The sequence below is a fragment of the Ixodes scapularis genome, unplaced genomic scaffold, assembly GCF_016920785.2.
Source record: "Ixodes scapularis isolate PalLabHiFi unplaced genomic scaffold, ASM1692078v2 ptg000573l_1___fragment_2___debris__unscaffolded, whole genome shotgun sequence".
In the NCBI taxonomy this organism is placed as follows: domain Eukaryota; kingdom Metazoa; phylum Arthropoda; class Arachnida; order Ixodida; family Ixodidae; genus Ixodes; species Ixodes scapularis.
The window spans coordinates 45,587-54,737 of record NW_024610002.1 but is presented as its reverse complement, the minus strand read 5'-3'; the positions used below and the strand labels follow the sequence as shown (position 1 = coordinate 54,737).

The window sequence follows — 9,151 nt, the reverse complement described above, 5'->3', positions numbered from 1 at the left end:
CGCCGGAGGAAAGGGGTCGCTGTGCCTCCCGCCGCAAATCGCCCATTATGCGCTTATCTTGGCTTATCTGGCCCCGAGATTCAGCAACAAAAGGAGTCTCCCCGCCGTCAAGTCAACTGTGGGAGAGGAGGAAATGGGAAGTGTGGCGAGGGGAACTTTTTTTCTGGTCGAAAAATATTCTGCAGGTTGGTCTTTGAGCGCCGCGTGGTGGGAAGTTTTGAAACTAGCCCGAATGTCTCGGTATCTTGGCCTTGACGCTGAGCAAGTTTCTAATTGGTACCATATGCTTATTTGTATTAATTAAAAAGTTAATTAACGAATTTTAAGTAATTAGACGACTGATCGTTTTGATTAGCCCCCTATATTATGTCCCCCTGGCCGTCTAACTCATCTCCACAAGCGGCATAAGTGTAACTTTAATGTCTTTTTTTAAACTTAAGCTTAAGCTTAAAAGTTAAGTTAAGCTTAAAAAAATAAAAACACCCTGTATATATATATATATATATATATATATATGATTCGATGTTCAAGAGCACTCTAACTTTAAAAACAGCGAGAGAAAAAACGCATTATTTGGAGGAATTGCGACTCGACAACTTTTTCGAGACCATATTTTAGATGATTTAATCAAAATGTTTTTGGCGAAAAAGGAGAGAGAGAGAGGTATGTTTATTTACAGGAAAGCAAAGAGGTCAACCTGCTTGTGAGTGCTGGTTTGCTACTTAGCGTGAAAAGGAAGAGAGCAGAGAGACAGCAGACAGAATAGAGAAGTAAAGAAAGAGTGAGATCACATATCCACTCGTATCCCCCCTCCCCCACACACATCCCACACACATACTAAGACACATATATACGCACTCAAAGATTGGCGAAAAATAAATAGCCACACGTAAATTAAAAAGAGTGCTGTCTGTTCACAGCTCTTGGTCCAGGCGGGTGTCCTTTAAGAACCGGAGTAAAGCGTTAGTTGCTTTGGATTCGTTCGCTACTGAAGTCCAGGGTCCTAATATATGGCCGAGCTCCATGTCCTGATCATGTATCTTCAAGGATTGTTGTAGTATTTTCCTTTAGGAACTATATAGTGAACAATGGCAGAGTACATGTTTAATGTCGCGTGTTGTTGAGCATGCTGTACAATGCGGTGAATCTACTTGGCCGATCATATGAAGATATTTTCGAGTAAAAGCCACATTCAAGCGTATTCGATGCAGCACAGTTTCTGTTCGTCGTTTTATATTTCCCGGCATTCGGAACTTTAATTCCGGGTCAATATGTTTCAAGTGCGCATAATAGTAGCATGGATCTGTCCATAGTCTGGATGATATTTCTCTCCCAATTTTTCGGACTATATCATTTGCATCTGTCCTTGACAGTGGAATTGCACAGGTATTATCAGCTTCGTGGGCGTCCCTAGCAGCTTTGTCAGCACAAATGTTGCCGGGTATGCCACTATGCCCCGGTACCCGCTGTAAGACAATTTCATGTCCCTGACACCTCACATCATGGAACTTCTGCATTATGTCATAAATCAGTTGAGCATTTACGTTATTCTTTCTTTTATGCATGAGTGCGCTGAGAGCGGACTTAGAGTCTACAAATATTGGCCAGTTTTGGGGGTTTTGGGCGCTGATGTAGGCAGCAGCTGCCCGGATAGCCGCAAGTTCAGCTGCTGTCGAGGATGTAATATGGCTCAGTTTCGTTTTGATTGTCGTGCTAGTTGACGGAATATAGGCTCCAATGGATGATGATATAAAGTTAGTTGACCCGTCCGTATATATGTGTCGCGATGAGAGATAGGCATGATGTATATACTCAAGTGTTAGCTGCATCATAACAGGTGTTGGGGTTGCTGCTTTTTGCGTAACACCGGGGATGTTCAATTTAATGTCGATAGAACTGCACGTCCACGGTGCTTGCTGCGGAGTTTTAGATAATTCAAAAGTATTTGGAATATACCCATGGAGTTGCGAGATGACCTTCGAAAAGCGAGCAGAGGGTTTAACCTCCGTAATATTCGCCAGATGATGTGCTTGGCTGCGCGCTTGGTGTCGTAGGAGAACTCGAATAGTTTCTTGGGTTCTGAGGATACCGGGCGAAATTGCTCTAGCTTCAACAAGAGTTCCAACGTTTGAGGTGCATTTTGGTAGTCCTAGGCAAACTTTTTGAGCCTGTGCTTGAACACTTTCCAGGTCTTTCATTGACGACTTGGAAATACCATGCATGACTGAAATACTGTAGCGTAATAGTCCGACAAACAGAGCGTTGTAAAGGGTCAAAAGTGCTCTTACTGAACATCCCCATCTCGTTCCACTTATCATTTTAATAATTTGTGTGAAGGACTTCAGTTTTTGCTTTATGCGCCTGATGTGTGGGGACCGTGACAAAGATCGATGTAGGGTCACTCCTAAGAATGTGTGTTCTTTGACGTATTCAATTGGTGTCCCCTCTATTAGAATGGGATTTCTCCTTGTATCCTTTCTCGTGAAGGCGATAGCAGCGGATTTGACTGGGGAGATTTGCATTCCATGTGAATGGAGGTATTTTACAGTTATATTGATTGCTTTTTGTATACGTGCTCTGTTTATATATAACGATCTGCTAGAGACCCAGAAGCAAATATCATCGGCGTAAAAAGATGTATGCACATTTTTCGGAAGCAGTTTGACAAGATGAATTAGAGATATGTTGAAAAGAGTGGGACTCAGGACACCTCCCTGGGGTACTCCTCTTGTAACTTCATAGAGATCGGTGTCTCCATCTTCAGTGGAAATAAAGATGTGTCTACATTTCAGGTAACCGGAGACCCACGTACATAGTCTTGTACTTAGACCGATCCTTCTCATATCTGTAAGGATGGCGTTATGATCCACAGAATCAAAGGCAGCTTTTATATCAATAAAGACGGCAGTTGTTTTCAATTTGCTCGCGTTTGCTTGTTCAATGGTGGATACTAGGTCTAAAACATTGTCAACACTGTTCCTTCCTCGGCGGAATCCTGACATGCATGTAGGAAGTATCTTTCTGTTTTCGAGGTCCCATTCGAGCCGTGACAGTATCATTTTTTCCATGACTTTCCCGACACAGCTCGATAAAGCGATGGGTCGATATGAGCTAATCTCCAAAGGGGTCTTGGCTGGCTTAAGTATGGGAATCACTCGTGAAGTCTTCCACTCTTTTGGTATTCTACCAGATTCCCACGAAGCGTTATAGACATCGAGTAAGAATGTTCTAGCCGCGCTACCAAGATGTGCTAATGCAGAATAGCGGACACCATCTGGACCAGCGGATGAGTTCTTGTTTGTTGAAGACAGTGCCTCTTTCAGTTCTATTAAAGTAAATGGAGCGTCGATGACATCGTTTTGCACTGATGCAGTGTTATGACTAGCTATAGGGATAGCCAAGTATGATATTGAGGAGTCGCGAGTAATCTGCAAGCAATAATCTTTTGCTACTTCCTTTTGTGTAACTTGCCGATGTAGTGCGATCGAACGAAATGGGTAAGTTTGCTGCGGCCTGGAACCTAAACTTCGCGTCATATGCCATATTTGCGTTACAGGCTTCCTGGGATCCAGTCTAGCACTGTTCGATCTCCATCGTTTCATTGAAAGCTTATCGAGATGGTGTTGCACTTTTCTTTGCGCTTGTCTGGACTTTCTTATATCTTCTCTATTTTTAGTTTTTCTTGCCCTTCGTTCGGCTCGTCGACGGGTGGCTCGAAGTCGTTCGTACTCCTCATCTACAGCTATTCGGCTGATCTGCATTCTTAAAGATTTTGTAGCATCCGATGTTGTTTTCTCAATAATATTAGAAAATCTTCAATTGTGGTTATCTCCTGGCATGCTATTTCAACTTTTTCGCTGAACATATTCCAGTTAGTATATGTAAGGAGTTTTTTACGGCGACTGTTATTTAGTCCGGGTATCAATGTGTAAGTCGGAAAATGATCACTGCCATGAGTTTCGATGTCTACAAACCAGCGAGGTGGGGGCGAAATGGAAGACGATGCCAGCGTGATATCTAAGCAGCTGCTAAGTGTTGCACCTTTAATAAATGTTGGACTTCCGTCATTCAATATAGTTAGGTTGTGTTGGTGAGCAATGTTTAAAATATTTTTTCCTCGTACTGTGGTTTTTACCCCTCCCCATAAAGGATGGTGGGCGTTAAAATCCCCAGTCAAAATATGTGGGGACGGGGTTGCCTTAAATAGCTCGTCTAGAATGTCTTTGTCGAATCTGGCTCTTGGTTCAATATATGCAGCTATTACTGTTAGAACCGTAGTGTCCTTGCTAATTGTTGCTGCCACGTATTCATTGGTAGGATGGGGATTTACATCGTGTACCACATATATGAGGTCTTTACGTATCGCCAGTAAAAGCCTGCTGGGACTTCTTCCACGACTTGAGTGGAATACTTCATAACCGGACAAGCGTAATGTTCGAGTAACACGTGATTCCGATATTGCTATTACGGGGAATTGATATTTGAAGGTTAATTGACGAAAGTCTGAAAGACGGTTCCGTAGGCCTCGAGCATTCCACTGAAAAATGAATGAGTTGTTACGGACCTTCTCTACCTGCACCAGGAGCTGATCAGAGGAAGAGCGATGTCTATGATTGTGATTGTAGCTTGTGCCAGTGGAGAATCAAGGGAAACAAGAAGATTACGAATCAGCGTTGCTATCGTGTGTAGCGCATTTCCCAGGCTCTGTGATTTTGGTGTTTCACTCGATCTTAAAAGCGGTGGGGCCTTACACTCGTTATGGAGCTGCTTTGGAACCCACTGGAGCTTCTTCGATTGGCTGACGCTTTCTTGGTGTTGGCCGTGTGAAGATCCAGGTGACGTTTGAACAGGATTTGTCCCGTCAGTTGAATGGCTTGGCAGAGGTGGGAAGTCTGCATCTCCCGCTGGGGGTACCACAACAACTTGCGATGTTTTCTCGATTTTGTTACTTTGGCGGTGATGACTTCTCTGCTCAGGATCTTGATGTCGGGGGCCAGATGGCTTCACCACAGATCGGGTAGCTGTGTAGTTGACGTTGTTTTCGCTGCAGTAGGCTGATATCTTCTTTTCTGTCTTGTAGAAGGTGCATTGGCGTGATGTCGATTCGTGGTTCTTTTTGCAGTTGATGCACTGCGGTTCTTTTGCTTCACAGGCATTGCGTTGGTGGTTGCCACCACAGCGACTACACCGCTCCACCTTGTTGCATACACTTGCAACATGGCCAAAGCGACTGCATTTTGGACATTGTCGAGGTTTGTCTGTGTATGGTAGGATTTTGAATCTGGTGTGGCCTAGAGTGACGTACTCTGGAGTAGTTTCTGTGGCAAAGGCGAGCTTGACGATATCTGATTTCCCTAGCCTTCTCGCTTGGGTGACAGGGACAGTTGCGCGTATCCCTTCCTGGAGGTCCGCTTCTATGATCTCCTGAGAAACTCCACAGATGATTCCAATAGCTGAAGATCTTTGATGTGCCTCATATACTGTGATTTTCATTCCGCAGGGGGTTGTCATTTTGAGCAGAGTCTTTTTGTACTCGGTGTTTCTCGTGTCAATCGCCAGAAGATTAAGTCGGTAGTTTGGTCTGATGAGGATCACTCCGTCAGGTGCAATGTCGTTTAACTTCTCAGATAGCTTTAGAGGATTGACCTTCGTGATGATTTGGCTCGGATCTGCAGGTTTGACGACGACGGTGAGGCCGGGGCTTGGCGTTGTGATGATGGTGTCGTCACTGGATGCAGATTCCTTCGAGACATGCTTTCTCTTCCTGGTCCTTTTCGATTTCACCAGAGTAAAGCCTGCGTTGTCGTCAGGGTCGCTCATAATAATGCTAGAGTCATCAGACATGCTGGATGCATCTGATGACTGCGCTGCGCTGCCGGCCTCATGGATCATGGTGTTTGTCCCCTAAGGGACCAAATCGGGGCCTTTTTTCAGGCGTCGTCGCAGATTTGTAGTGCTCTGATCGGGTAAGATTGAGACGAACGGCCAGATACCTGCGCAGTTTTCTGGATCCTGTTGTTTGATTCAAGGAGCGAAGAAATGGAGCCGTGTTCCAAAACACTTCCGGCGAAAAAGGGACTGCTCGATAAGCACTGAAAACTATACCATGATGAAACCAATGAGCTGATCAGAAAGGCACCATATATAATACTCATTAACAATCTCTGGTGAAGAGCTTAGGGTATGAAAAGTTTGTGACTTTCATACTAGATGTTATCAAGTGCAACTCACGCTTTAATAGTTTAATGTTTTTTTTTTTTTTTTTGTGACAAGCGGACTATTGGTCCGCTAGTCACATGAGATATGGAAACCCGAATTCAGGACGAATGTTAGAATGTATTGGTTCCAGAAATAGCAAGTGTTTCATAAGTGCATGCAACAGTTAAAACTAAATCACCCGGACATCAAAAACTTTGGGTTGCCACAAAATATAAATGGTGCAGAAACTCAAATGATTTACTTCTTATTTAATCATAAAATGCTTTTTAACGGAGCCCCCGATTCCCTAATTTTGTTTTTCGGCGGGTCCGTCTATCCGTCAATGCATTTTTTGCTAAATTTAGAAAGAAGGAAATTGATGTCACGTGACCTAAACGCCAATTTAGCTTCCCCGCTAAATTTAGAGGAAAAACTAAAGTCACGTGACCTGATGTGACTAGACGTATTAATTTATTATGTATCCCCGCTGAATATAGCGAAAAATTAACGTCACGTCACCTGATCACGTCGCATGACCTATACACCAATTTAGTTTCCCGTCTACATTTGGTGGGGAAATTGATGCCGCAGTCTTCGCTCTCGAGACCTACACATCAATTGAGTTTCCCCGCGACATCTCGCAGGGAAAATTAATATCACGTGACCAGGTGACGTGATCTATACACTAACCTTGTTTCCTCTCCATATTTTGAGGGAAAATCGAGGTAACGTAACCTATACTTGTGTATGCATTGATGCCACGTGTCCTGTAGTATACTAGTATACAGTCTTCTAAAAGATCGCAACCGCAAAACATTTAGAGCATTTTAACGTTAGCATATTAAATACCGTATTTACGGCTAGATATGTTCGCAATATTAAATTTTACGCGGTACGGACTATCTAGAAGTACGGACTACTCAAGTATTTGTTTTGTCAGAGTGCTCATTACGACGAGACGTGATGTTTTTTGTGAAAGACCGAGAATGTTGCAGGGTGTATAAAATGATATCGGGTTAAAAAGTTCACGACGTTGCACAGGCGTAATGGTGCTAGTCTGGCCCAGGTGTGCTCGCACAGATCGCCACTGATTCAGAAGCTTCTTTGTCGCGGTGAAATCGCGAGGATAAAAGGGGACCATTTCTTTCTTTCTTGGCTTTGCAAAGTTTGATGACGTAATTCTCGGATAGAAACCACCCACCTGAGGACAGACGAGCGTGGCTATGAATTGGACACGAGAACTGCGTGATCACTCGACTTCGGCTCGTAATCATCAAGGCCTCGGCGAACATTCGGGTAGTGGTTTGTGTATAACCACTGAGGTGAAGAGCAAAGCCGAACTCTAACAATGCCTGGATCTCATCACGCGTTTCCTACTTTGCCACCACTAAAGTCACTGGATCCTAGGAAAGTCGCGGCAAGCTCCCCATATGGTCGCCATTTTGGTCTGTGAAATGAGCAATTTCTCCTTGACCTTTCCGTTCTTGGCGAGCCGATCTAAATTCACTAGTGACTGGTATCTTTATGGAGACGTTTCTTGTATACCGAGATTTTGCGATCCACATACCGACGAAACAAGCGTACATCTTCGTACCACCACCGCATGCTGTCTGTGTGCTTGAAAGCACTGACAGATAATTGTACTGCTTTAAAGTATTCAAGAAGAATAATATAATAGTAAAATATCCCTGGAGATGGGCGTGAATGATAAGTTGGTTGCATAAACAGTGCCAAAGACGCTTATATTGGCGAGAACGCTTCCGGTACAATGATGCTCCATGGAGATCTTGGTGCGACTGGATTAGAAGGACCCTCTAGCTGGAAGCTTCGAAGATTTGAATGGACCGCAATGGCGACATCCATGGCAACCTTGGCAGATTAGCCAATCGCCTTGCGAGGTTTTGGTCGTCTGTATGTTGGTATCTCTTTGTGTCCGGCTAGCAGGTATGCAAGGGTATTGCGCTACTTTCCCAGGATCCAGTGATTTTAGCCAACACCAGCGGGTGGGTATGATTAAGATTTGCAGCTATAGAATAGGCACCAGGACACTTGGAAGCTTGTTCTGGCTCCGAGTTGAGGAGATGAACGGCGCTAACATTTCTTGATTTTTTGTTTGCGACGGCCATGCCTATCAAGATAAACTAAGACAGCTTTAGTCAGTTATTAACTTTAGGGAGTGATTCTAAGTAGTATTTAGTGAAAGTAGAAAAATTATTTCATGGCTCCTTTAATGATGACTTCTGTATGATACAAGCTTCATTGTGAGCTAATAAAAGGGGCATTCGTCAAGGTGTGCCGTGTACATTAGAATGGTTCCATGCGAACTAGGCGCCTTCCGTGAAATACACGAAGAAAACATTGTATTTTCATTCGAAGTTTGCCACAGTATTAATATGACCGCGGAACACCTTCGTCACTTTTACGCCGCGGTAGACAAACACTGATGTACCCGTGGAAAGGCGCTAGCCTTTTGGTATTTGCTGGTATTGCTGGAGTTTCAAACGGACGAGTCGCACAAAGAAAGGCAGCACCGGGGGGGGGGGGGGGGGGATGAAGTTAGCTACGTAGCTTTCTGGGCTTTCCCAAGAAATCCTCCCGTGTCTCTCGCGTCTTTCTCGTCCTTCTCACCAATTCCTATTTACGTGTGAACCACACCTGGTCATTGAAAGATACATAGTTGCTTACGCCATCGAATGAGTGACACCAGTTTTTTCTACCGCGGGTCTGCTCATGATCGCAGCAGCTGACTTTGCCTGCCGTCTGTTGATTAGTCGTATAATAACTGTACCTTCAATGAATTTTAAGATTTGCCTAACTTCGTTCTGTTTAAGAAATGTGTTTTGCATCTATGGGAATGTATATGGGTAATTACGAATTTTGACAGCAATTATTTTGTGCACTCCCGTGTAAAAGGTTTTGTAGAGCACTCACACAACTTCACACTACGTTTTTG

General features: G+C 43.9%; 1 pseudogene; it reads right to left on the bottom strand.

Moving 5' to 3' along the window:
* Window positions 1–833: 833 nt before the first annotated feature.
* LOC115319159 lies at window positions 834–1,448 on the bottom strand (annotated as a pseudogene).
* Window positions 1,449–9,151: the final 7,703 nt, after the last annotated feature.